Below are 25,365 nucleotides of genomic sequence, written 5' to 3' on the forward strand. Positions count from 1 at the left end.
GCTCCATAGGCGGGTTTGCCACTGAGGTGCCGCCAGGAGCTTCCTGGTGGTTCTTAGGGGCACCCAAGCCTGGGCTGCCCATAAGAACAGCCTCACTGCCTGAAAAAATTCTAAGGCAGTTTACCAAAAAAGAAAAAAGAAAGTAGTGGTTGTGGTGGCGGCGGCAGCAGCAATGGAAATTCAAGAAGTGCAATCAGAGGATTCAAAGGCTCTAAAAAGCAGGGGTTGGCACCTAATTCTGGGCTATATTACTTCAGACTACAGAAAGGAGCTGTGGAGGAACAGCTGCCTATCCAACCTGTGTGATACCACATGTGGAGGATTCCTACCAATCTCACCAGCCCCGTGATATCAATTCTTTACCGCTACCACCAAGCACACCTTTCTTTGCTATGGCTGTGTCTACTAAAACAGCCCCTCAACCTTGGCTGTAATACCAAACCACAAAAAAAACCTCAGTAGAATGGAAAGGCTTACAGGCATGGTGTGGAGACAATCAACCAAACAACTTCTAATCTTTAAATGCAACAAGAAAGCTTATGTTTGAAAAAGTCTGGTCAAGTTAAAACATTAGCTTTAGTTTCTTTATACAGAAGTATCTCTTAGAAAAACAAAACAGTTCCTATTTGAGCGTAAAGGAAGAAATAAAAGGGTGGGAAACACGCATCCAATTAAGCTATATGGTCCCTAGCTCAGAGTCTTTTGTTTTGTTTTGTTTTTTGTTTGTTACCTCAGTCTTTGCAGCAATTTGGCTTGTTCCTAATGCAATCTCAGGTCCTGGTCAGCCAGTTACAGACTTGGGGTTCAATCCAGCCTGGTTCTTCTGTGATTTCAGCCCTTATCAGTCTCCACTCTCTGTACGTGAATTGCTATAGCCCTGTCTGTGCTGGCAAATCTTTAGCTGGACTCAGTTCCCACAATTGTCCAACGTGTAGTTTCTTGACTGCACTGCTTGTCTTCCTTCTGATTCTCAGCTCTGACTTGAACAATCTGATCTCCAAACTGAATTCTCACTGCTGACTTCCAAAACTGCCCTTAGCTATGCTAAAAGCAAGCCCCTTTTATATACATTTTTTGCTTAACAGTTTTTTAAAAAATCCAATCAGTGTAATTTAGGTTCCCTCCATTTTACAAAATGAAACCAATTGTATCAAAGTTCTTTTCCTCTCCAAAATTAACTCAGTACATTGCATCATGTCTAACTGAATCTCGCTTGAGCAGAAACGATGAACGTTTGACCCTGCCAGCTCTGTGCAACATAGGGGCCTTGCAAGCGTATTAACACAGAAATCCCATTTTCAATAATGATGAGGTTTTGGGAATATCAATGCAATAATAATACTGTACAACTCATTTACAAGGACTTATTTACACAAGAAGAGGTTTGGGAATATTAATACAACTTACAATATAAGAGTTTATTTTACAAAAACCAAGAGGTCTAAGCCTCATTCCTTCACAGGGACTCATATAACTCAACATTCTTTTACACAAAAAACAATAATCCCTGTATAAAGAAAACTTGCACATCAGGAAGAAGGCGCAGTTAGAACTCTCCTCCCTGACATCTAGTTTTCTATGTGGAAGAAATTCTCTGTATGGGGAGAGGATTTAGTCAATGCAGTTATAGGCTAACCACTGCAGTGAGAAGCAAGACTTAGATACCTGACTTACCATCAGTTGCACATATTCCAGAACAGGCCCGCACAACTTTTAACTCACCAAGCTGAATGCAGTCCACCAGTTACATATGGTAGCCTTCAAGATGCTTTGTGCAATCCCAGGCAGGCAGCAAAAATACGAGGTTAATCGAGTCCCTCGTGGTCACAAGTTGTGCAGGCCTGTTCTAAAATAAGGAAATTACAGTTTACAGCTTGGTAGCTCCCCCCTCCCCTGCTTTTTGCCTAATAGTTTAACAAATCTAGAGTAGGAGCATCTAAGAATTAATGAATTCAAAAAGTTAACGAAAGCACGTCTACATGGAGTACAGGAGAGACACTGCTTCCTCCTACCATCATCACCACAAAGCCAGCAATATATAAATAGTGTTTCCTGGAGATTGTGGTTCTAAGTGGTAGAATGGGAAATGGCAGTCACAGAGGGGAATGAACAACTGACAGAGGAACAGCAGTGAAAAGTGCTACAACTCTCAGCTTGTGAAGACTTTGGTGCATGTTTCTTATGTGATAAAACTTTGGCCTGCTAACAGGCCATGGCGTGAATCACCATCAGTACTGTTCAAGGAGGAAGTGCTAGTTTAATGCTAGTTTAAGCTGGATCCTCACATGCAGCATATTTAGATGGTAGAATGGAGTGTACAGGGGGCGAAATCTTGAATGTTCCCCAATGTGGAAGAGCCTCTGCTAACAGAAAATTCACATGGCAGGGAAAGGCCTAGGGTAGAATCTTTCTCCTTGGTATGTCAGTTTTTCATTTAACAGGATGTTAAGAGATACACTCCATTCTACTGTATATGTAGTTCAGGCTAGGGATGTGCATGAACCAAGGTTTGTGCACAAGTTCGGCGACAAACCAATTCGGGCGAGGGCTGAACCGGTTTGGTGCTCCAAGGAGCCACTGGTGGGGGGGGGGGGATGGCAAGCTCACCTTTAAAAGGAGTACAGTATGTCCTTACCTACCCTCTGCTGCTCCATGAAGATTCCTACTGCAACGGCATTCCCCAAACAGCCCATGCTGTAGCACCATTTGGCTGCGCACATGCGCAGACACCATTTGCATGGTCAGCATGGTGTTGCTGACCACGAAAATGGCATCCACACATGTGTGGAGGCCATGTGCATGCTGGCACTGCGCCACTGCTACGTGCAGACTATTGGGAGAACGCCCTCACAGCAGGAAGCTGCATGGAGTGATGGAGAGCAAGGAAGGACCTGCTGTACTCCCTTTAAAAGTGCTGCTCACTGCCCGTCTCCCCAAGGTGCCTCAGAGCGCTGAACAAGTTTGGCCCTCGCCCAAACCGGTTTGGCACCAAACCTGTGCACAAACCTCGGCTCGTGCACATGCCTGGTTCAGGCCAAGATTTAAGAAAGCTGAGCAATGGGCACGGAAGACTCCAGCTCAGATCTCAGCCAAGGGGTTAAGTCTCTTCTGCCAGGCCAGCTACTATTCCTCAGCTATTACATCTGCGGCGGTTTGAGAATAATATAATAACCTATCTCAAAGCGTTGCTGTGAGGATTACTGAGATAATGCATACAAAGCATATAGGCTACTCTAAAGCACCATATAAATATTTAATATTGCATAACTATTTTTCCATTAAGACTTTGGCCCAATTCCCTAGTGCCCACTCACTACTGTAATTCTAAACATGTACAAATTAAATACACATTCTACACCAGTTTATCTCTATCTCCAGATCCCTCACCATCTTCTACTGATTTAATATTAAACTGTGAGCCCCTTGGGGTAGGGACTTGTATCCTAATTCTTTATAAAGCACTACGTACACAGATGGTTCTATATAAATAACCACAACTTTTATAAGGTATTATTATATACCTTGTGGTAGCAAGCATGAATTGTCCCCTTTGCTAAGCAGGGTCCACCCTGGTTTGCATTTGAATGGGAGACTACATCTGGGCACTATAAGATATTCCCCTTAAGAGATGGGGCCGCTCTAGGTTCCAGGTTCCCTCCCTGGCATCTCCAAGTCAGGGCTGAAAGAGACTCCTGCCTGCAACCTTGGAGAAGCTAGTCTGTGTAGACAATACTGAATTACCAATGGTCTGACTTGGTATAAGGCAGCTTCCTATGTTCCTATGATATTATTTTATAAGGTAATATTATGAGGGTCTGCAACACTAGCCCAAACTTGAGAAGGGGCTACACCCTATCAGACATCGAGGCTATTCCCACAATCACTGGGAAGCAGGCTAAGGGAGCTTAGCCCACTTCCCAGTGATCGTGGGAACCACCGGTCGCCCTAGGGCTGCTCTTTGATCGTCTGCTGGGAGCGTGGGCTAAGTCAACTCTCCCCATAGACCCAACAGAAGCTCTTCTCATGGAAGAGCTTCATCATCTTCTCAGCATTGCTTATTTCTGTAAGGGGTGTGGCCTTTTAGCTTGTATAAGCCCTCACTGTTACCTCCTGGCTATTTCTCCCACAGCAGTGCTAAACAGCTACCTCTAGTTGTCCAAAGATGTGAAGGTTCTGGAATAGGCCTGATTAGGCTTGAGAAAGTAGCCCAGGCCTTTGGTCCTTCTACTTCATTCTTTTGTAGTAGGCCAATAAAGGATGTGAAACCCTGTAAAACGCAGGAGGTCCTGCCCTTTATCTCCTGCAAGGTATAGCCTACCCTGATGGGTTTTTGGTGTTGGCTGTGTGGTACTTTGACTCAGGAACCAGCAGTGTTGGCAGTTCTTGAAACCTGTTTCTCACATAAAACCCACAAAAGACATCACTGCCCTATCTCCTTTTGTGTCCCCACACACATCCACTTGCCCGGCCTCACTGAATTACATCAGATGTTGCCTGAGGGTGTTCTGGCATATCAGGTTGATGCCATACTTATTTTATGCACTGTGGGATTTGGGTTCGTTAGACTTCACAGATGTGCCACTGTACCAAAGTGCCAGTGTGCAAAATGTGTAATGTGGCCATGGTCCAAGGCAGTGGTTCCCGATCAGGGTTCCTCCAGTTGTTGCTGAACTACAACTCTCATCATTCCCAGCTACAATTAATTGTGGCTGGGGATGTTGGGAGTTGTAGTTCAGCAGCGTCTGGTGGAACCATGGTTGAGAACCACTGCCTTGGACCATGGCCACATTACACATTTTGCACACTGGCACTTTGGTACAGTGGCACATTTGTGAAGTCTAACAAACCCAAATCCCACAGTGCATAAAATAAGTATCATGGAAAATGGGAGGGATATATGTGTGGAATGAAGCCGCCCGCATGAAAATACACCCACACGGGGGGCCCCATTCTAATGATGAAAGGATGCGGGAGCCAAGGGCGATAGAACTGTGTGTGCTGAGGAATGTACTCCATGATTTGTGTTACTGGGTCTTAATGGGTCTTAAATTGCTATTCTCACGAGCAGCAAAAATCAGGCTAGGAGAGCAGCAAAAATCGGGCTAGGAAAAATCGATTTTCGCTGCTCATGTAAACCACCGGGTTCGCAGGCGAGTCCGGTGGCTTACAAGCTGCTAGCCCACTTTTGTAGCCCTCCCCTAAGCCCGGGTTTGCGGAGCGAGCGCTCCACAAACCCGGGCTTCCAGATTGTGAGTAGCTGTGGCGTGGCTCCGCGTCACAGTTACTCATGAGCAGAGCCCTGGAGGGGAGGTGAAAAGCCACCTCCCAGCTCCGGGGGTCTCCCCAGTATGCCCTGCGCACTTGCGCAGGGCATACTTTAGCTTCCGGGGGCCGTGCAGCCCCCAAGCTCCCCAGCCCCCGCCGGCTCCGTCACTGAGCTGGCAATCGTGTGGGCGGACGATCCAGCCACCCAGGGCTCCCGCTCTGATCATGACCCTAACCCGCTCTCCCTGCTCTGCTGCAGAACACCATTATCATTGCTCTATTTCAAGCAGCCGGCAACACTCAAGATTAAATACAGTAACTACAGCTGAAGTAATCAAGTGAAATAAGTTTGCTCAATTTTGGAAGATCTGTTTATTTTGTTGTATTTCACACATTAAAGAGGTCTAAAAAAAGTGTTCAGAATAAACCAAGATCAGCTGGTACAGTCTTCACAACCAACCTTGAGTTGTTTCTAACCTCAATCAGAAGCAGAATTCTTTGAAGCCTCATGTGGGCAAAGGAAAGGGGGTGCGATCCTGAGGCTCAGGGGGATCATGTGGAGCCAAAATTTAACCATGATTCCACATGACCACTGAACTGGCCCATAGTTTGTCTAGTGTACATCTGGAAGCTTAAACCGTGGTCTGGGTTCTTAACTGTGATAAGCACAATCCATAGTTTTGCATTATGTCTGTATCTGGCCATAGTCTGCTCTGCTGCACCAGGATTTTTATATCACTTAAGTTGCAGGCTGTGAGTGTCCCCAACTGGGCTATTTTCGGTACTGACAACACCTCCTTTTTTCAGTGTGTGCCAACGTAAGCATATGGCCAGGCAGGGAAGAGGGGAAGCTGTCTCTTTAGCCAGTGCTGGCAGAATATCTTGCAAGAGACATGGTAATCTGAGGGATGCTTTAAGATGACTTTTTGTCATAGATCACAGTCAATGATAAAGACTGTGATCTATGTTTATCTATGTTTAAGACTGTTTATCATAGATCATCTGGACGAGAGAGACTCAGGTTCAAATTCTCACTCAGTCATGAAGATGAATAAGTTGCCCCAGGACAGTCACTACCCCTCAATCTAACTTACCTCACAGGGTTGTTGGGAGGGTGAAATGAGTGGGGGAGAACTGCATACTTTAAGCTCCTTAGAGGGAGGATGGATAAAAATGTAATACATAAAAACAAACTGGGCATTTCACATGCAAACTCTAGCATTTTTATCTTTGATTCAGAGCGGCTATTGCAAATGTTAAAATCTCAAAACTCAAATTATTCCCACAGAAAGCAAGAAAAATTGTGGTGCTGAGAATTTGGAAGAATTTCCAAGAGTGATAAAAAGGACACTTTTCACAGATGATGCAGCAATTGCTATTAAAAGGTCACATGTCCACAGGATGATGTCACAAAACCAGCATTATAAACATGCATGTGGGATGTTGCCCATTCTATTCAACGAACAGCATCCTGTGACACACAGGCAAGCATATCGTTTAACCATCAAAAGAACATAGTCTGAGAGTACATGAAGCTGTTATACTGCTAAAGTTGAACCAACTCAGCCTGGTCTTTGCTGGATGGGAGATTGTCCCATGTAAGTTGCTCTAGGGAGACTCAAGATGAGTGGGAAACAGATAGATTAAACAGACCAGGTCATCCTCTATAATAAAATGGTTAGGTGTAATCCCGTGTCTGCCCGTGTCTTTCTCGGCCGTTCTGGGCATGCGCGGAGTGCACGCCCAGAACGTCCGAGAAATATACGGCCGCAGAGACACGGCGGCCATGTTGGGGCCAGGAGGAGAGTGGGGCCGGGAGGAGAGTGCAGGCAAGGCGGCGGCAGAGCCGCGGCCTCGGCCAGAGGTGGCGGTGGCCGTGGCCGTGGCGGGGCGACTGGCCCTGATGGCGGCAGCGTTGGGTGGGTGAAGGAAGATTGGATTCCTCCTCTCAGCAATGGGTCAGAGGGAAGAGGAAGCATCGCTCCTCCTGAGCGAACTCCCCCAAGACTCTCCCTCCCGGTCCCTGCCCCAGCCTGCTCGGAATCAGGAACGTGGACCTCGCTGACCCAAGCGAGCTAGAAATCCCCGGCTGGAGACCGACAGTGCTCCGCCTCCGCTGAAAGCTCCCACACTGCAACAGGAAGAAGGAGCGCTGGCTGGCCGCATGATCGGAGACGGGATGGGCACCAGCAGGGTTGGGCAACACAGCCAGGCTGTGGGAGAAAGGCCGCTTTCACTTTCCTCTGTGCTGAGCAAGCAGCCGGGGGGGGGGGGGGGCGCGCGCGCTCAGGAAGGCCGGAGGAGGACCGAGCCCTGAGGCCAGCAGCATCCCGCGCTTCTCGGGGGGCCCTCGCATGCCTCTGGGGAGCAGCCCCAATGCAGGAGGGAGTGAGAGCGGCGCACGCCCTCTGCGCTCCCATAATGGCTCCCCTGAGACTGGCAGGAGGATGCAGAGGCATGTCCATCCCGCCCCGGAGGAGCCTGGTGCACCGCTCGCCCCCGCCTCCCTCAAGTCCCATTTGCCCCAGTGGCGGCAGGTAGGAACCTAGCAATTCCGCTCCCCACGTCGTCGCCTTCAAGGAAACGGTGCCAAGTCAAATGAGTGACAGAGCTGCCACCTTTTGCCATGCCCTGCCCTGCCCTTCGGTCCAAACAACTCTGTGAGGAGCCGGTGTCACTAGGAGTTATGGAGGAGGAGGAGTGTGGCCCCAGAGCTCTACTAGCGCCCGTTAATTTAACGGGCTTAAAGATACTAGTAATGTAAATAAAAGGCCTGGGACTTGATTATCTGAGGAACCTGCCTGCGACTACACGAGTCTGTTAGTTAGGGGGTAGCTGAATGGTCAAGAAACTGCTTTGCATGCAGAAGGTCGCAATTGCCATCCTTGCACATCCGAGAAGGGCTAGGAAAGACTCCTGCCTGAAATCTTGGAGAGCTGCTGCCAGTCAGAGTAGATGACACTGAGCTAGATGGACCAATGGCCTGACTCAGGATAAGACATCTGCCTATGTAATCCTACATTTATCAGTGAAGGTCCTCCAAGCCACCCAACCTTCTGAGGTCACTGGAGAGGGGGCATTTTCAGCCGTAGCATCTGTATATGGAGTACTCTCTCCAAAGAAGATTGTCAGGTGCCAAACTTGGCATTTTTTGGTGCCAGGCAACAGAGGTTTTCTTTCCCCCAGCTTTTCACCATACTCAGTAGTTGGCTTTAATGGTTATTTTATGGTTCTGCTGTATTTTATTGTCTAGCTATAAATTCTGGCTTTGGAAATTTTATATTTTACTAATTGTCTTTGTTGTGTTGTTTTTATCTTTGACTGGGAGCTGATGCTGACGGGCAACTAGCAAATACACTAAATATTCATGACATTCTTCTTGGAATCTTCCAATAATTCTTAATTAGCGTGTACACTTTTCTGCTTCTAATGGAGGCAAGTTAAAGTAGGCCAGCACATCTTGTAACCCACCCAGCCAAACGCAGCCCACACAACACATATGGCAGGGACATTGCTACATGCTTAAAAGTAAAAGATCCAGGCTCTCCAGGCTCTTTTTATTTATGTATTTATTCAATCTCTATACTGCCCTTCCTAAAGTGGCTCAGGGCGGTTTACACAGAGAAATAATAAATAAATAAGATGGAGCCCTGTCCCCAAAGGGCTCACAATCTAAAAAGAAACATAAGATAGACACCAGCAGCAGTCACTGGAGGTACTGTGCTGGGGATGGATAGGGCCAGTTACTCTCCCTCTGCTAAATAAAGAGAATCACCACCTTAAAAGGCACCTCTTTGCCAAGTTAACAGGGGTTAACTTTGCCAAGTTAGCAGGTAGGATGGACATTCAGCCAGGGTAGGAGAGCCGTGTGCACTCCAGATTGGAGGTTGTGTTTTTGCAAAGATCAAGGGATCACAATCTAAAAAGAAACATAAGATAGACACCAGCAGCAGTCACTGGAGGTACTGTGCTGGGGAGTGGATACGGCAGTTACTCTCCCCCTGCTAAATAAAGAGAATCACCACGTTAAAAGGTGCCTCTTTGCTAAGTTAGCAGGGGCAGAGATTTTGATAATTAAACATAATCCTGCCCCCCAAGAACAACAATATATGTGTATTTTTAAGGTCTCTAATATTATAATACAGTGGAATCCTGTATATCTTGAGAATCCGGATAAATTGTCATTCTTGGTGGAGCAGCAGTGGCAGCAGAAAAAAACCTGTTCCCTCCCCCTCCCCCTCCCCGCCCACCCACCCACCCCGCATTGAGAAGGAGATGGCTGACAAATTCGGGGCTCTGAGCCATTCCTTGGGGGTCTGGGTTCCATGTCGCCTCACCCTGACACCCCTGTATGGAGGCACACCAGGTACAGGGAAAGGGCAGGACAAAGGATTCTGGCTTTGCCCCCAGCTGCAAGTGCAACCATAGGGGAGTTGGCAAGCACATGGCAGGGCACGATCCATGGCTGGGAGACTGCATTCAGCTTGGTGGCTCACAAGCTGCATGGGGCCTGCACTAGCGGAAGCCAGTTATTTTGTGCTTTTATTCATATACTAGTATCTTTAAGCCCGTTAAATTAACGGGCGCTAGTAGAGCTCTGGGGCCACACTCCTCCTCCTCCATAACTCCTAGTGACACCGGCTCCTCACAGAGTTGTTTGGACCGAAGGGCAGGGCAGGGCATGGCAAAAGGTGGCAGCTCTGTCACTCATTTGACTTGGCACCGTTTCCTTGAAGGCGACGACGTGGGGAGCGGAATTGCTAGGTTCCTACCTGCCGCCACTGGGGCAAATGGGACTTGAGGGAGGCGGGGGCGAGCGGTGCACCAGGCTCCTCCGGGGCGGGATGGACATGCCTCTGCATCCTTCTGCCAGTCTCAGGGGAGCCATTATGGGAGCGCAGAGGGCGTGCGCCGCTCTCACTCCCTCCTGCGTTGGGGCTGCTCCCCAGAGGCATGCGAGGGCCCCCCGAGAAGCACGGGATGCTGCTGGCCTCAGGGCTCGGTCCTCCTCCGGCCTTCCTGCGTGCGCGCCCCCCCCCCCCCCGGCTGCTTGCTCAGCACAGAGGGAAGCGAAAGTGGCCTTTCTCCCACAGCCTGGCTGTGTTGCCCAACCCTGCTGGTGCCCATCCCGTCTCCGATCATGCGGCCAGCCAGCGCTCCTTCTTCCTGTTGCAGTGTGGGAGCTTTCAGTGGAGGCGGAGCACTGTCGGTCTCGAGCTGGGGATTTCTAGCTCGCTTGGGTCAGCGAGGTCCACGTTCCCGATTCCGAGCAGGCTGGGGCAGGGACCGGGAGGGAGAGACTTGGAGGAGTTTGCTCAGGAGGAGCGATGCTTCCTCTTCCCTCTGACCCGTTGCTGAGAGAAGGGATCCGATCTTCCTTCACCCGCCCAACGCCGCCGCCATCGGGGCCAGTCGCCCCGCAGCAGCCACCGCCGCCTCACCTGCACTCTCCTCCCGGCCCCACTCTCCTCCCAGCCCCAACATGGCCGCCGTGTCTCTGCGGCCATATCTTTCTCGGACGTTCTGGGCATGCGCTCCGCGCATGCCCAGAACAGCCGAGAAAGACACGGGCAGACACGGGATTACACCTAACCATTTTATTATAGAGGAAAAGGACTAGAACTGGGACAATACTAGAGGTTATTCTACGAGAGGTCCCTGGCTGTGGCTTGAGGTTAAAGGCAGAGGGGAAAGTCTCCCCCCCCCCCCACAAGAGAGTCAGCAATACAGAAATCTGGCAGGCTTTAGCTCTGCTCTCTTTACAATATTGACATGGTACATAGGAAGCTGTCATATACCAAGCCGGGCCGTGGGTCCGCCTAGCTGAGTTTTAGCTACACTGATTGGCAGCAGCTCCCCAGAGCTTCTGAATGGGGACCTTCCCGGCCCTACCTGGAGATGCCAGGAACTGAACCAGGGAGCTTCTGCAGGCAAAGCAGATGCTCTGCCACTGAACTACTGTGCAACCCTCTAGGCAAGTTCTAGAGGGAGTTGTGAATTAGGCAAGGTCCAGGACAAAGTGGCTTCAGTTTGAAGAACTCTGGAGCTGCTGCTGGGCCGTGAGAAGTTTGACAGTTGAACAGAGCATGGACAGGATTGCTTCCACATCAATTCTTTTCTTTGTAATCGCTGTCCTTTGTTCACTCACTTTTTGAAGGGATGATAGCCCTATTTCACACATAGGTGCTGTTCACACAACCAGCCGTACCTTGGTAGCGCTGGTCATGTGGAGCACCAGGATCAGGACCGATCCCAGCACTGCCCTGACAGGTAGCCCAGGTTTTCTATCTGGGTGAAAGGTGTGGTAGGAGGGCACGCATGCACCCTCCTCCCCACCACTCAGCCATGTGGCAGCACGGGCTGCCTGCAGCCCTGTTCAGGCTGCCAGCAGCCCATGCTACCACAGAGGTCAGGGGAAGGAGTGCCCCAGTTTCCAGAAAGACTTCAATGCATTGCGCAAGCAGCACAGTGCATTGTGGGCTTTCTGGAGTCCAGGCATCTCTCTCTCTCGCCATGCCATTCATGTCATGTTGGGGAAGGTAGGACCAATCTTGCCTTCCCCCCTGTCCTCTCCAGACCCGGGATAAATGGTCATGAGAATGACCTCATTATTTTCAACCCTCATACAACAAGCATACAGCATACACATGTACACTGTTATTGTATTTAATGCTATTCACATCTTATGTTGAAAGCAGTATGGCATACACTTCCTATCTGTACCCTGCATATGAGGGGCCTGTACCCAGGTTCACTTTTAAAATAAATGCAGGTATAGTCATTTATGCAAACACAAGCCCAAGTGTACAGACATCTGAACACGTGTATTACATAATATCTGGATGGGGCCGATGTCATTCCTAAATCACTGCATTCCACTGTGCTCCTCCTGCATTTTTTCAGAACTAATTGCTGATCCCTCCCCACCGCCCCGTCGCCTCAGTAAAACATAATTGCAGTGCCAGCCCATCCAGTGTGGACAGACAAAGTGGTACTGATGCCAGGATCCCTGAATTTGTATTCATTTTCATCCCCAAGGATTACTCACATTTCTTTAAAACCAATTGTGGGAGTTCATCACATATTTGCCAAAATAGAAATCTCAGCACTGAAGAACATTTAACAGTGACACTGCAGATCAGATACTCTGATCCAGAGACTCGTGGGTGCAGTGGGAGGCTGCAAGCACACTGCTGCACCCAGTAACCCAGGGCCTAGCACTCAGGCCTGTACACAGCCTAGGGGTAGGCAACATGTGGCTCTCCAGATGTTGTTGTTTGTTTGTTTGTTTAATTTATATACTGCCTGACTCCAGAGGCTCCAGGTGGCTCACAAAAACAAAGACAAACAAGACCAGCTATTAAAACAAGAATTTAAAAAAATCTATCACATTCAGAAATCACAGCAATTGAAAAATCTAAACAGCAATTTAAAATTTAAAACACAGAAATTACTAAAAGCCTGGCTAAAAAAATGTATCTTAAGGGCTCTTTTGAAGGATGGTAAAGATGTCAAGCCACAAATGTCCATAGGGAGCGCATTCCACAGCCTAGGAGCAACTACAGAGAAGGCCTGCTCCCAAGTCACCGCCAGATGAACTGAAACGGACTTCTCTCAATGATCGTAATGTGCGGTGGGGATCATGCAGATGGAGGCGCTCTTCCATGTAACCCAGTCCTAAGCCATTTAGGGCTTTAAAGGTAATTACCAGCACTTTGTATTTTGCCCGAAAACCTTTTGGCAGCCAATGCTATTGCTTTAAAACAGGCATAATATGGTATCTCCGAGAAACTCTGGAGACCAGTCTAGCCACTGAATTTTGAACCAACTGAAGTTTCCAAACTACATACAAAGGCAGCCCCACATAGAGCGCACTGCAGTAGTCAAGCCTAGAGGTTACCAGAGAGTGCACCACAGTTCTGAGATCATTATCCTCAAGGAATGGACACAGCTGTCGTATCAACCAAAGTTGATAGAAAGTGTTCCAGGCCATAGCCTCAACCTGAGAAACGGAGTGAGGCCTGGGTCCAGAAGCACTTCCAAGCTATATGCCTGTTCCTTCAGCAGGAGTGCATCACCATCCAGAACAGGAAGATCTATCATGTCCCTCAAAGTATGACCCCTCACCATGAGTACCTCCATCTTACCTGGATTCAGCTTCAATTTATTATCCTTCATCCAGTCCATTACTACCTGTAGGCAGGCATTTAGGGAGGCTATGCCATTTCCTGATGATGATGTCATGGAGAAATAAATATGGGTATCATCAGCATAGTGATAACACCCTGCTCCAAATCTCCTGATGATCTTGCCCAGCAGTTTAATGTAGATGTTAAAAAGCATCGGAGACAGGATGGAGCCTTGAGGAACACCATACAATAGCTCTCATTTCAGAGAGCAACTATCTCTGAGCGACACTATCTGGAATCTACCAGAGAGATAGGAATGGAATCTAAAGCAGTGCCACCTATTCCCAAATTGCCCAAGCGATTCAGAAGGATACCATGGTTGATTGTATCAAAAGCCGCAGAAAGGTCCAAAAGAACCAACAGAGTCACACTCCCTCTATCCATTCCTTGGTAGAGAGCATTCATCAGGCTGACCAGGGCTGTCTCCACACCATAGCCTCCCCTAAAGCCAATGTGGAATGGATCTAGATAATCAGTATCATCCAAAACTGCCTGGAGTTCACCACCCTCTCAACTACCTTGCCCACACAAGGGAGCTTGGAGACTGGCCTATACGTCACAGAGGGCTCTAGGGCAGGCTTCTTAAGCAAAGGTCTCACAATTGCCTACTTCAAACATGGAGGCATCCTGCCCTCCCTCAGCGAGGCATTTATGATGTCAACTAGGCAGTCTCCCTGGTACATGTTATAAGCCACGTTAGGCCTGGATCCAAAGGACAGTGGTAAGCCGAACACCTCCAAGGAGTTTGCCCACATCCTCATGAATCACAAATTGAAACTAATCCATTCTAATTGAACCAAAGGAGATACTAGAAACAGTTGACCCTGCCATAACCATGGAGTCCAAGTCGGCTCAAATGCGAGAGATTTTATCCGCAAAATAGTTGTTAAAAGCATCACGGCGGGATAATGAAAAATCCAGCTCTATGTTCAGAGAAGAGGGAACCAGAGTCAATCCCCTCACAACTCTGAATGCGAACTTGCAGACGCAATACGTGCAGAATAGGATCGCTTTTTCGCTGCATGTATTGCCACAGAATAAGCCTCCAAATGGGCTTTGTGCAGTGTCTTATCGGATTCAAGTCAAGTCTCCCTCCATTTACACTCTAGCCTTCTCCCTTGCCACTTTAGCTCCTGCAGCTGTTCAGTGTACCATGGAGCTCGTTTCGGAGCAGAATGGAGAAGACATCCCTATCACTTAGGGGTGATAGTGTCTACTGCCCTGGTAAGCTCCCTATTCCAGAGGGAGCTGAACTACAACTCCCATCACACCCAACTATAATAAATTGTTACTGGGGGTGATGGGAATTGTTGTTCAGCAGCATATGGAGAGCCGCGTGACCCCTGGGCCATAAGGCATGCATTGCCACACTGCTGGATGCAATCTCTGCAAGCAGCAAGGTTATAAATACCTACTACAGGTCTACATGGAGTAACTTATTTCTACATGCAGATTGCATTTTCTTGATTGAGGCACGAGCTTTTGTACCTTTAGGATAACTCCAGTTAACTTTTATGAAGGCGTTTGGTGACATTTCTGACTAGGATGATGAAAAGTGTTTTCATTAGAAGGCTCTGACACTATTCAATTAATCTGCACACAAGGATGTAATTTGAAAATCCATGGTCTGCAGGCAGTAGGTTTTGAAGTTTTAATATATGTTATGTTCCTGCAGACTTCAGAATTAAAATTTGAAGGTTCCCTAGTGCTGCCTGGCATTCAGCTGCCTGCCTCATGACTGTATATCCCCTCAGTGACATCAGAGCAGCTAAGCCAATGGCAGCAAAAAGGTCTGAGTTTCCCACTGAATATATAGGCTGGCTGTCACAAGAGCGCTGATCAGCCATTCACTGATGAACGACACAACCTTTAGGTTGCAAACATGCTAGGGAAAACTATCTTCCTCCTCCTCCTCCACAAAATTTTAAACATCAGTTGAAAAGTATTCAAACTGAGGCTACATTACCAGCAGCTTCAAGAGCTTCAAGTGTTGGTTTTGCTATTTAGCCATGATTCATTGTAATGGAAGATGACCTTTAAGTAGATGCTTATGAAAGCATGACTTCTAAACAGCAATCTCCCTCTGGTATTCAAAGCATAAGATGCATCCGCCTTGAATACACAGGAGACAAACAAAACCAAGAGAGCATGATGCAATGTGCCTTAGGCAGAAAAAGAAACCCATCCTTGTTTCAAGGTATGTATTGTTATCCACCTACCTGTTAGGCAGATGTTTGCAATATCCAACTCTTTTCGACAAGAACTGTCTGCAGCCATTTTTATAAAAATTATCTATCTCTCATTTCTCTTGAGCGTGGAACATTTTTAGCTTTCACAGTTCATACCTCACCTGCACAATCCATACAGGGTTTTATGCCAAGTCTTCCTACAAACCACACTCATGAAGCTGTCTAGTTATTGAAGCACAGAAGTAACTGGACTTTCCCATGAATGTGCTTTGCATATCTGCCAGAGACAATAGAAAAGGAAATCTTAAAAGCAATTGCTTTAAGATGATACAAAAGACTGGTTTGCTTTATCAGTGGCCCTAAAGAAGAGAATCAACTTGAAACACATTGGATCTGATAATAATAATAATAATAATAATAATAATAATAATAATAATAATGATGTCCTGTTTAAACCCTAATCACATGTTATGTTCACCTACCCTCTCTGTACAGTGTACACATGTACATATATGTATGCACATGCAAGCCCTATTAACTCATTATGTTCAACACTCACACAAGTGTACACAGGACAGGTACAGATCTGTACACATTGATCTGTACACGTTATACTGAACACAGGTATAGCTGTATACTTTTCTGCACCATGCATTTGAGGGGTCTGGAGCCAGTTCCCATTATGAATGCAGGTACAGTTATTCACACAAAAACATGCACGAAAATACAAACACTGTACACTTGTAAAACATAATGTCTGTATAAGGCTATACATGCACATATGCACATATAACGTTCAATGCACACCCAATTGTATCCTTCTTATATGTACCCAACATTTGAGAAGGCCAGTACCCAGATACACTTATAAAATGAAAATAATTAGTCATTTACACAAAAGCATGTATGTGTGTACAGATATCTGTACACAGGTATAACATAATGTCTGAATCAGGTTTCTGTTGTTCAGTAAATCGTATTATGGCTTGTTTGCCAGATGGATTTGATTCTTATCAATTTGCATATAAGAAGAAGAGATCCACAGAGGATGCTGTGGCTATGGCCTTACATACTGTCCTGACCCATTTGGAGAAACAAGGGAATTATGCAAGACTGCTTTTTGTAGACTTTAGCTCTGCATTTAATACTATTCTCCCATATAGATTGGTGCCAAAATTATTGGACCTGGGGCTTCCACCGTGCTTATGCAGGTGGATACTGAATTTTCTATCAGATCGTTCTCAACGGGTCAGGATGGGCTCTCATGTCTCGACGGATCTCAGTATAAATACAGGGACGCCGCAGGGGTGCGTGTTGAGTCCACTTTTGTACACGCTTTACACATACGATTGTGTTCCCAATTACCTCAGCAATAGGATTATTAAGTTTGCAGACGACACAACTGTGGTTGGTCTGATTACTGCTGGAGAAGGGGAGTCGGCCTATAGGAAGGAGGTGGAGAGGCTGACAGAGTGGTGTAGGGAGAATAACTTATTCCTCAATTTAAAGAAAACAAAGGAGATCATTGTGGATTTCAGGAAATGCAAATTGGATTTCCAGCCACTCATTATTGAAGGGATTTGTGTGGAACGGGTTTCGGTGTTTAGATTTCTGGGAATAGAGCTGAGAGATGACCTGACATGGGGAGCAAACACCAAAGATCTGGTGAAGAGAGCACAGCAGAGATTATACTTCTTGAGAGTTCTCCGGAGGACTAATCTCTCAAGTAATCTATTGTTGGTGTTTTATCGCTGTGCTATAGAGAGTGTGTTGACTTATGGGATCTGTGTGTGGTTTGGAAGTTGTACAGCCAGAGAAAGAACACTGCTGTCCAAGGTTGTTAAGACTGCGGAGAAAATAATTGGGTGTACTCTTCCTACCTTAGATCAAATTTATGCCACTAGGTGTTATAATAAAGCTGTAGAGATAGCGCAGGATCCCACACACCCTGGAAATGATCTTTTTCAGCTTCTGCCTTCGAGAAGGAGGTATAGGGTCTTAAAGACCAGGACCAGCCGCTTGAGGAGTAGCTTCTACCCAAAAGCGGTCTCAGCTTTGAACGCAGCAAAACACAGCTTCTGAGGGGGGTTTTGTATTTAGTTTTTAGAGTTTTTAGTGGGTTGATGGGAGCGGGGCATATGGGTATATGTTTAGATTATTCTTGTTAGGTCCTGTAGTAGTGGTTGTAGATTCTTTTCAATCTCATTGTTCTGCACAGGACAATGACAATAAAGATTTATCTATCTATCTATCTAAAGCGTGGATGCTGTATCTAGGTACAACATCCATGAGTAAAGTGTTGGTTTTTGAGTGCTGATTTAATGTAACTGTTAAACTATAAATTGATATAATTCAAATTTATTGTAAGTTGTATTAATTCTCTTGTAATTTTATAATTTTCTATCTTGCTTTTGTTTTCTGTTTTCTGGTCTTGGATCATAATAAAATCAATCAATCAAAACATCCATGGGAGTATGCCAGCAAGCCCTGCCCCCTACACCTCTGAGGAGACAAGCATTGTACTTGAGGAGAGATCCTCCATAGGGCTGGGTACAGTGGGACTACGGATCGTATTGATCGGGGGGGGGCGGAACTGCCAGTGTGTTCTTGGGGGTGCTATACCTGGGTACACTTTACTTTACAAGATAACTAATGGTACACTTTCTAGTGCACTGTTTCAAGCTTCCTCTCCTGTTGTTTCTGCATTGGTTTCCTTGCCTTGGTTTGCTTATCTACCATCCTCCTGGATAAGCCTGCTTTATTAGTCCTAATCAGACATTATGTAACCATGTACAGTACACACAGTTACAAATGTTGCTGGGAAGCTCTTGCTTCTGCTCCAAGGCTATCTGACACCTCACCCACCCACCCCTACACACACGTACTCTTCATGACAACCCTGACCTTCTGAATCACGGGGAGAATCGCTTCCCAAGAAAAGCTCTCGGACAGGGCTTCCTGGCAGCATTTGCTACCATGTTGTCCATGTGCATTGTTACATACCATCTGATTAGGACTATTATCCCTTGAAGGAAAGACATTATGGCACATTGAAGAAAAGACTTGTGGAGCATTATGGTGCATGAACATAAGAACAGTCCTGCTGGATCAGGCCCAAGGCCCATCTAGTTCAGCTTCCTGTTCCACACAGTGGCCCACCAGATGCCTCTGAGAAGCCCACAGGCAAGAGCTGAGGGAACACCCTCTCTCCTGCTGTTGCTCCCCTGAAACAGCACGACTGTGATGAATGCAGGTCATACATGTGATCAAAGGCACAAAAATGGTGGCGGGGGGGAGAGCCCATGATTTCTGTCACAGCAAATAGACAAAAACAGCAGTGGAGTGGGGGGAAGAAGGGAAGTTGTGCACCTTCCCAGTCTAAACACTATAACTATAAGGGCCAAGCAGAAGATCCCAATGGGATACCTGTGTTCACACAGATTTTGTATGGTGGCAAGCTGTGGGGAAGAAAACACACTTCTCTTCCAATAAAGACAACTTGAATCACATTATTAATATTTCCATTCCATGTAAACAACAACAAAAATATCAGCAGATTACAAAACCACATCCTTCAAGGATCCTGATCTTTCCTCAGCCAATTTCCCAATGTCATCACTCAGTCTGAGTGTGAAATTTCAAATTTAAATTTCCATTTTGAACATGAAATGCTATTTCAAAATTAGAGTGGACACTTGACTTGATAGCAATTCTAGATTGTTTTGTCAGAGAGCAAACAGGAAATCTCAGACACTATCGGCCTTAAACATTAATAGCATGTAAACTACCAAATACAGTCAAAATAACAAAGACCAACTATCAAATACTGTACTAAACACTCGTACTGTAAAACATTGCAATCAAACTTCACAGGATGCCAAATACAGACACAAAACATTTGGCAAATATTTGATAATAAATATTTGCATATTCAGAGAATGACTACAGAATATTAGCCATTATGAACATTGTAAACTAGAAACTCCCCAGATTTAATTGTCCTTCGGCCATAAAGTTGGTAAATGGGTTGAGGAAAATGGTTAAACTGCAGGGCAAGCCCCTTAATGGGAAGCACCAGGAAGACAGGGGCAAAGTTCCAGAAAGGGTCACGATCCTGAGGAAGGAGAGGACTTCAGCAGCCAAGACATGGGTGTGTTGAATGACCTCTTATCTATGGTTCTCACTGAATAGACTGGAATAACAGAGGTTGGCTTCTCCCCTACCTTCCCCAGCATCCCAGAGAGCCAGCGTGGTATAGTAGAGAGCCAGTGTGGTGTAGTGATTAGCGTGCTGGACTAGGACCGAGGACACCCGAGTTCAAATCCCCATTCAGTCATGATACTTGCTGGGTGACTCTGGGCCAGTCACTTCTCTCTCAGCCTAACCTACTTCACAGGGTTGTTGTGAGGAGAAACCTAAGTATGTAGTACACCGCTCTGGGCTCCTTGGAGGAAGAGTGGGATATAAAATATAAAATAAAATAATAATAATAATAATACTTTCAAAAGAGCTGCTGCATGTTCTAATAAGTAGGCATCGACAAATCCACTTTCCAGCTCGCCAGTAGGAAGTGCCCCCAGAACTCTGGCAAGCAGGATACCCAGCAGCACACACATCTCCTCTGCAGAGATTCCATTTCCACTGCCATTTTTTAGAAGGTAAGAAAGAGCAGAAATCCTTTCTGAGCAGTAGGAGAGGGCTCCCAGTGTTTCTTACTAGCTCCATATCCCAGTGCAAATGACAGAAGACCAGCTTCTCTCCTAACCACTCTGCCTGTGTGCCAGAAAAGGATCTGAGGGGAGAGAGGGGATATGTGGCTGCCACCAACAATGGCTGGCTAGTGAGCTAAGCCTAAATTTGTGGATTCCTGCTAATAAGCCCTGTTCATGGGCATCCGCAAGACTTTTTCTGGGGATTGCAATCCTGCAATCCTATGCCCACTTACCTGGGAGTAAACACCATTGAATTCAATGGGACAGACTCAACCCAGGGTGGGGGGAGGACAGCCTCCCCTTGCCCCCCTGCTCCAGATGCCCATGGCCCTGTTAAAACAGTTGTGTGCTCAGGTACAGGGTTAGCATAAGCATGCTGGCTAGCCCTGCTCCCACGATCAGCTCCAGCAACCTCCAGATCTACCCCCGCAGCTCTCCCTGAGAACAGCATTTCTTTGCAGGAACAAACCCTGTACCTGGTGCAAGTTGTGCTTGTGACCATGAAAATGTTATGGGGGTGGGTGGGGATGGGTAGTGAGCTGAGTGTGAGAAAATATTAGACAAAGAATATATTAAATGAATGCGTGTGTGTGTGACATGTGTGTGACATGTGTGTGACATGTGTGTGACATGCGTGTGTGTTCACACACACATGCATTCATTTAATATATTCTTTGTCTAATATTTTGTGTGTCACACACACACACTGCTCATTTATAAATTTCACTGCAACAAAATGTTAACAGCAAACAAAACACTGGGTGCCCAACATTCTCGATCATAAGAAGAAATCCTCCCCAGGAAGAATGCTTGCAGACAAACACTGTGCTTGATTGGGGCCAGGGGGCGGCATGGATCGTACGAGCAGAGGAAGCCACCTTCTACCAAGTCAGGCCACTGGTCCATCTGCATAGACAGTACAGGTTGAGTATCTCTTATCGAGACTGCTTGGAACCAGAAGTGTTCCAAATTTCAGACTGTACTGGATTTTGCAAAGTTGTCATTTCAGGGGCCGGAAGCCCAGTAAAAGAAAAGGGGGACTTGCTGCCACGACCGGGACTACAAGCCCCAGCATGCTTTGGGGCTGGTAATGGCGGCAGCAGCGCCTGCACATTGCAATAGGAACATAGGAAGCTGCCATATACTGAATCAGACCATTGGTCTAACTAGCTCAGTATTGTCTTCACAGACTGGCAGCAGCTTCTCCAAGGTTGCAGGCAGGAATCTCTCTCAGCCCTATCTTAGAGAAGCCAGGGAGGGAACTTGAAACCTTCTGCTCTTCCCAGAGCGGCTCCACCCCAAGGGGAATATCTTGCAGTGCTCACACATCTAGTCTCCCTTTCATATGCAACCAGGGCAGACCCTGCCTAGCTAAGGGGACAAGTCATGCCTGCTGCCACAAGACCAGCTCTCCTCCCATCTCCATGAGGACTGTGCAGAGTGAATAATAAAGCTCTCCTCCTCGGTAGTAGCGGGCGGTGCAGGAGGGAGCGGAAGGCAGAAACATATCAAAGGGCCTGGTAGCGACTGGGCCTCCCGCAACCGGTTCAGTGGTGCCCGCCAGCATGCTCCAAGCGCAGTCCAAGAATCCACAGCAATACACGTACATAATGAAAACACCCACAGCCGCCACTTACTGCTGCTCCTACTGCCACCGGCATGGTGTCCGGATTTTGGAGCATTCCGGATTTCGGATGTCCAGATAAGGGATACTCAACCTGTATTTGTACTGTATAAACAGGCCACTGGGCTGCCAGTGCAGACAGGATTGTCTACATTGTCTGGCATCGGCTCTTCAATGTTTCCGGCAGGTGTCTTTCCCAGCCCTACCTGGAGAGGCCAGGGATTGGACCTGGGAACATCTGCATGCAAGTAGATGCTCTACCACTGTGCAAGCACAGCAAAGTGAGGCTGGCACACACAGGCACAATCGCCCCGTACATAACTTCTGAACACAGTGTTTCCCTTTTTGTGTGTGGTTTCAGGATGAGTGTCATGGCTCAGACTTCTAACTCAGAAGAGTCAGAGCTGGAACGAGAGGATTCGCCTGCTAGTGAGGGCTCAGAGGCACAGCAACAGGATTTGGCAAGGAGACCAGACTCTGGAGCTGAGGATTTGGAACAGCTGCCAGACATGATTCCTGATGAGGAGGAGGCTGGGATTTCACCTGTCTTGAGAAGACGTCTCAAGAGGGAAGCTCAGTGGGAGTCACACAGGCGCAGGAGATCACAAGAGAGGAAGTAGAAGTGCTGACTCAGGGAAGCCTGATTGGCTGCTGGTTCTCTTGAGCCATATATATTTAGTAGTCTGTCAATTGCTCAGATGCTGTTAGCAACTTTCGCTGACCGCAGACCATGTGCTATTTTGAATTCCCAGCTTTTCCAAGTTCCAGTTTGCCTTTGTTTGTGCTTTCCTGCTTTGTTCTGTTAATTCCTTGTTCTGGTGTCCTTCGTTCGTTTCATTCCTTGCTCTGTGTTTTCTTTTCAGTTATCATTCAGTTATTGTTAGGGGGGGTACCTAGTTCAGTTCAGGGGACTTAATTCATTTACTATTTTCTTTGTGAGCCTTTTATTTTCCTTCGTGCAGCTTCGCTGCTACTTTCTGCTAACTCACAGGGGGAGTGCTGAAGGGGGCTGTAAATCCTGTTGGGTTAGCCGAGCTAACAGATTTACGACAATGAGTCAGAGATGGCTTGTTTTATTCCCCTTTCTAATGCTAGTGTTAGATGAGTACCCCACTCTACAGATCTTGGTGCACAGCAGCAGACTGCAGGCTCCTGTGCCCAAAACCTGGGTTAAACAGTGGGCTACCCAAGAGGGTTTTCCAACGCACTAACGCCGGGAGCCATGTGACTCCCGGCTGTTCTCACACGCAGTGGAAACCAGGCTGGGCTCCCTTCACCCGGTTTCCAGTGAGTGTGAGAATAATCTCATTACGCTGTCTATGTGTACAGGAGTCTCTGTTCATGTACATGTTTTTTGTGTAAATGATTGTACACGTGTTCATTTTAAAAGTGAACATGTGTACAGGTCCCTTGAATGCAGGATACAGATAAGAAAGATTGGAACAGAAACATAAAAAGCTGCTTTATACCAAGTCAGACCATTGGTCCACGTAGCTCAGTATTGTCTATACTGACTGGCAGCGACTCTCCAAGGTTTCAGGCAGGAGTCTTTCCCAGCCCTATCTGGAGACCTGAAGGTCCCTATCTGAACCTGGGACCTGCTCCATGCAAGCAGATGCTCTACCACTGAGCTACGGCCCCATCCCCTAGGGGAATATCTGACTGCAGACAGTGCTCACATCTAGCCCCCCACCCAAATGCAAACCAGGACAGACCCTGCTTAGCAAAAAGGACAATTTCTGCTTGCTACTACAAGATCAGCTGTCTTCCCAATACAGGATATGGATCAAATGCAGGAGACAGAGATACTCAGGGGCGGAGCCATCATCGTGTGGACACAAAGAACCCAGCCACAACTCCCTGGGGCTGTTCTCATGTGCAGGCAAAACCAGGCTAACGAAGCCAAGCCCAGTCTTGCCCACACATGTGAACCGCCAGGATCGGGCCCGATGCCAGCAGTGCCTCAGCAGCAAACCCACCAAGCCAGCCACTCTCCTAAACAGGGTTAAGAGAGCAAGCACTCTCTTAACCCCGTTTTCCAGATCGTCTGCCAGCCCCGGCTGCTTGCAGCCGGGGCTGGGAGACTGTGGGGCTCCTGGCCAGTGTCGGGGGGATCCCCATAATGCCCTACACACTCAGACAGGGCATTATGGGAGTTCCAGGGGGTGGGGAGACACTCCAAGCCCCCCAACCCTCCACACGGCCCGAGGAGGGAGCTGCATGTCTGGGCGCGCAATCTCCATGCCCAGACTCTTCGCGAGGATCATCTGCAGGGGAGGAAACCTTTGGAGGCTTCCTCCCCTCGGCCCTGTTGAGCCCTTTCTACGATCATGAGAAAGGGCTCCCTGTAGAACCACCCCATCCGACCCCTGCGTCTGACATCTGATGCAGGGATGCGGTGGGTTTCCAGCCTGGCTGGAAGCGTCTTTGCCTGCCTCCCAGCTAGGCTGGAAACCCAGCACTGGATAAAGCACCCTGAGAACGGGGCCGTGTGGCCCCATTCGACATATGGCCATGCCCAATACAGGAGATGACATCATATGCAGGGGGGTGGCTAGGGCGACCCCCGACAGCTTCCTACGTGCCTGGATATACTACTGTACATACACAGAAAATAATGTGACTAGGACCTGTATATGAATCATAACCGGGTAAAGAGGCACCGTTTAAAGTGATAGTTCTATCTAGCAGGGAGATACCAACTCCCCTGTTCATTCCTCCAGGAGCTGTTACTGGTGCCTTCTTGGGCCGATTGAGACAACTCATCCCTGGCCCACACGATTAAATGGGAGACACACCAAGTGTGAGCCCCTCATGATGTCTTTCACAGCATCCCAAAACCCGTCCAGTGTATTCTTTTATTGTGTCTGGAGACAGTTCATCTGAACAGCTGCTCAACACACATTCCAAATACTCGTTTAAAGCAATGTTTTGAGCACATGTAGGGAGGCCTTTCAGATGAACAGCCCCCAAACGCAATAAAGGGACACACCAAGAAGGTGTGGGGACTCTGCAAAAAACATGACAGCTGCACATCCCCCACTTGGCATCCCCACCTTTTAATTGCATGGCTCGGAAATATACTGTCTGGGTCATTCCCTTGTGCTTCTTTTCAGACCGTGATCCCCCTTGGCAAAAAGGAATCATTTTCTTATTCCTCTTGCTATGTAAACCACTTGGAGAATTTTTGTTGTTGTTGAAAAACCAGCATGATCACCCTCATCAATTTGGAGGAGCAAGTTGGTTTCAGCTCTCGTTCTTAAATACCTCTCGTTCTTAAATAACAATGCAACGCTACAGAGGCAATAATGTTGCGTTATGGGGCAAGTGTCGTTTTCCATCCTGTGCTCTCCTGGTGATGACAGTTACTACTAGCCCCAGGCAAG

At 47.3% G+C, this 25,365-nt stretch overlaps 1 protein-coding gene across 7 annotated transcripts in view; it reads right to left on the reverse strand.

Moving 5' to 3' along the window:
* The window catches only part of RPS6KC1 (ribosomal protein S6 kinase C1), a 162,566-nt gene that overhangs the window by 129,733 nt on the left and 7,468 nt on the right, over positions 1-25,365 (reverse strand). The window contains exon 1 of one of the 7 annotated variants that reach the window (XM_053309746.1): positions 1,723-1,816. The exons of the other annotated variants lie outside the window; for them this stretch is intronic. The gene's annotated coding sequence lies outside the window, so the exon portion shown is untranslated. Of the gene's footprint in view, positions 1-1,722; positions 1,817-25,365 lie in introns of those variants that run through there. 7 annotated transcript variants of the gene reach the window in all.

This window comes from Hemicordylus capensis, chromosome 1, assembly GCF_027244095.1.
Source record: "Hemicordylus capensis ecotype Gifberg chromosome 1, rHemCap1.1.pri, whole genome shotgun sequence".
Lineage (NCBI taxonomy): Eukaryota > Metazoa > Chordata > Lepidosauria > Squamata > Cordylidae > Hemicordylus > Hemicordylus capensis.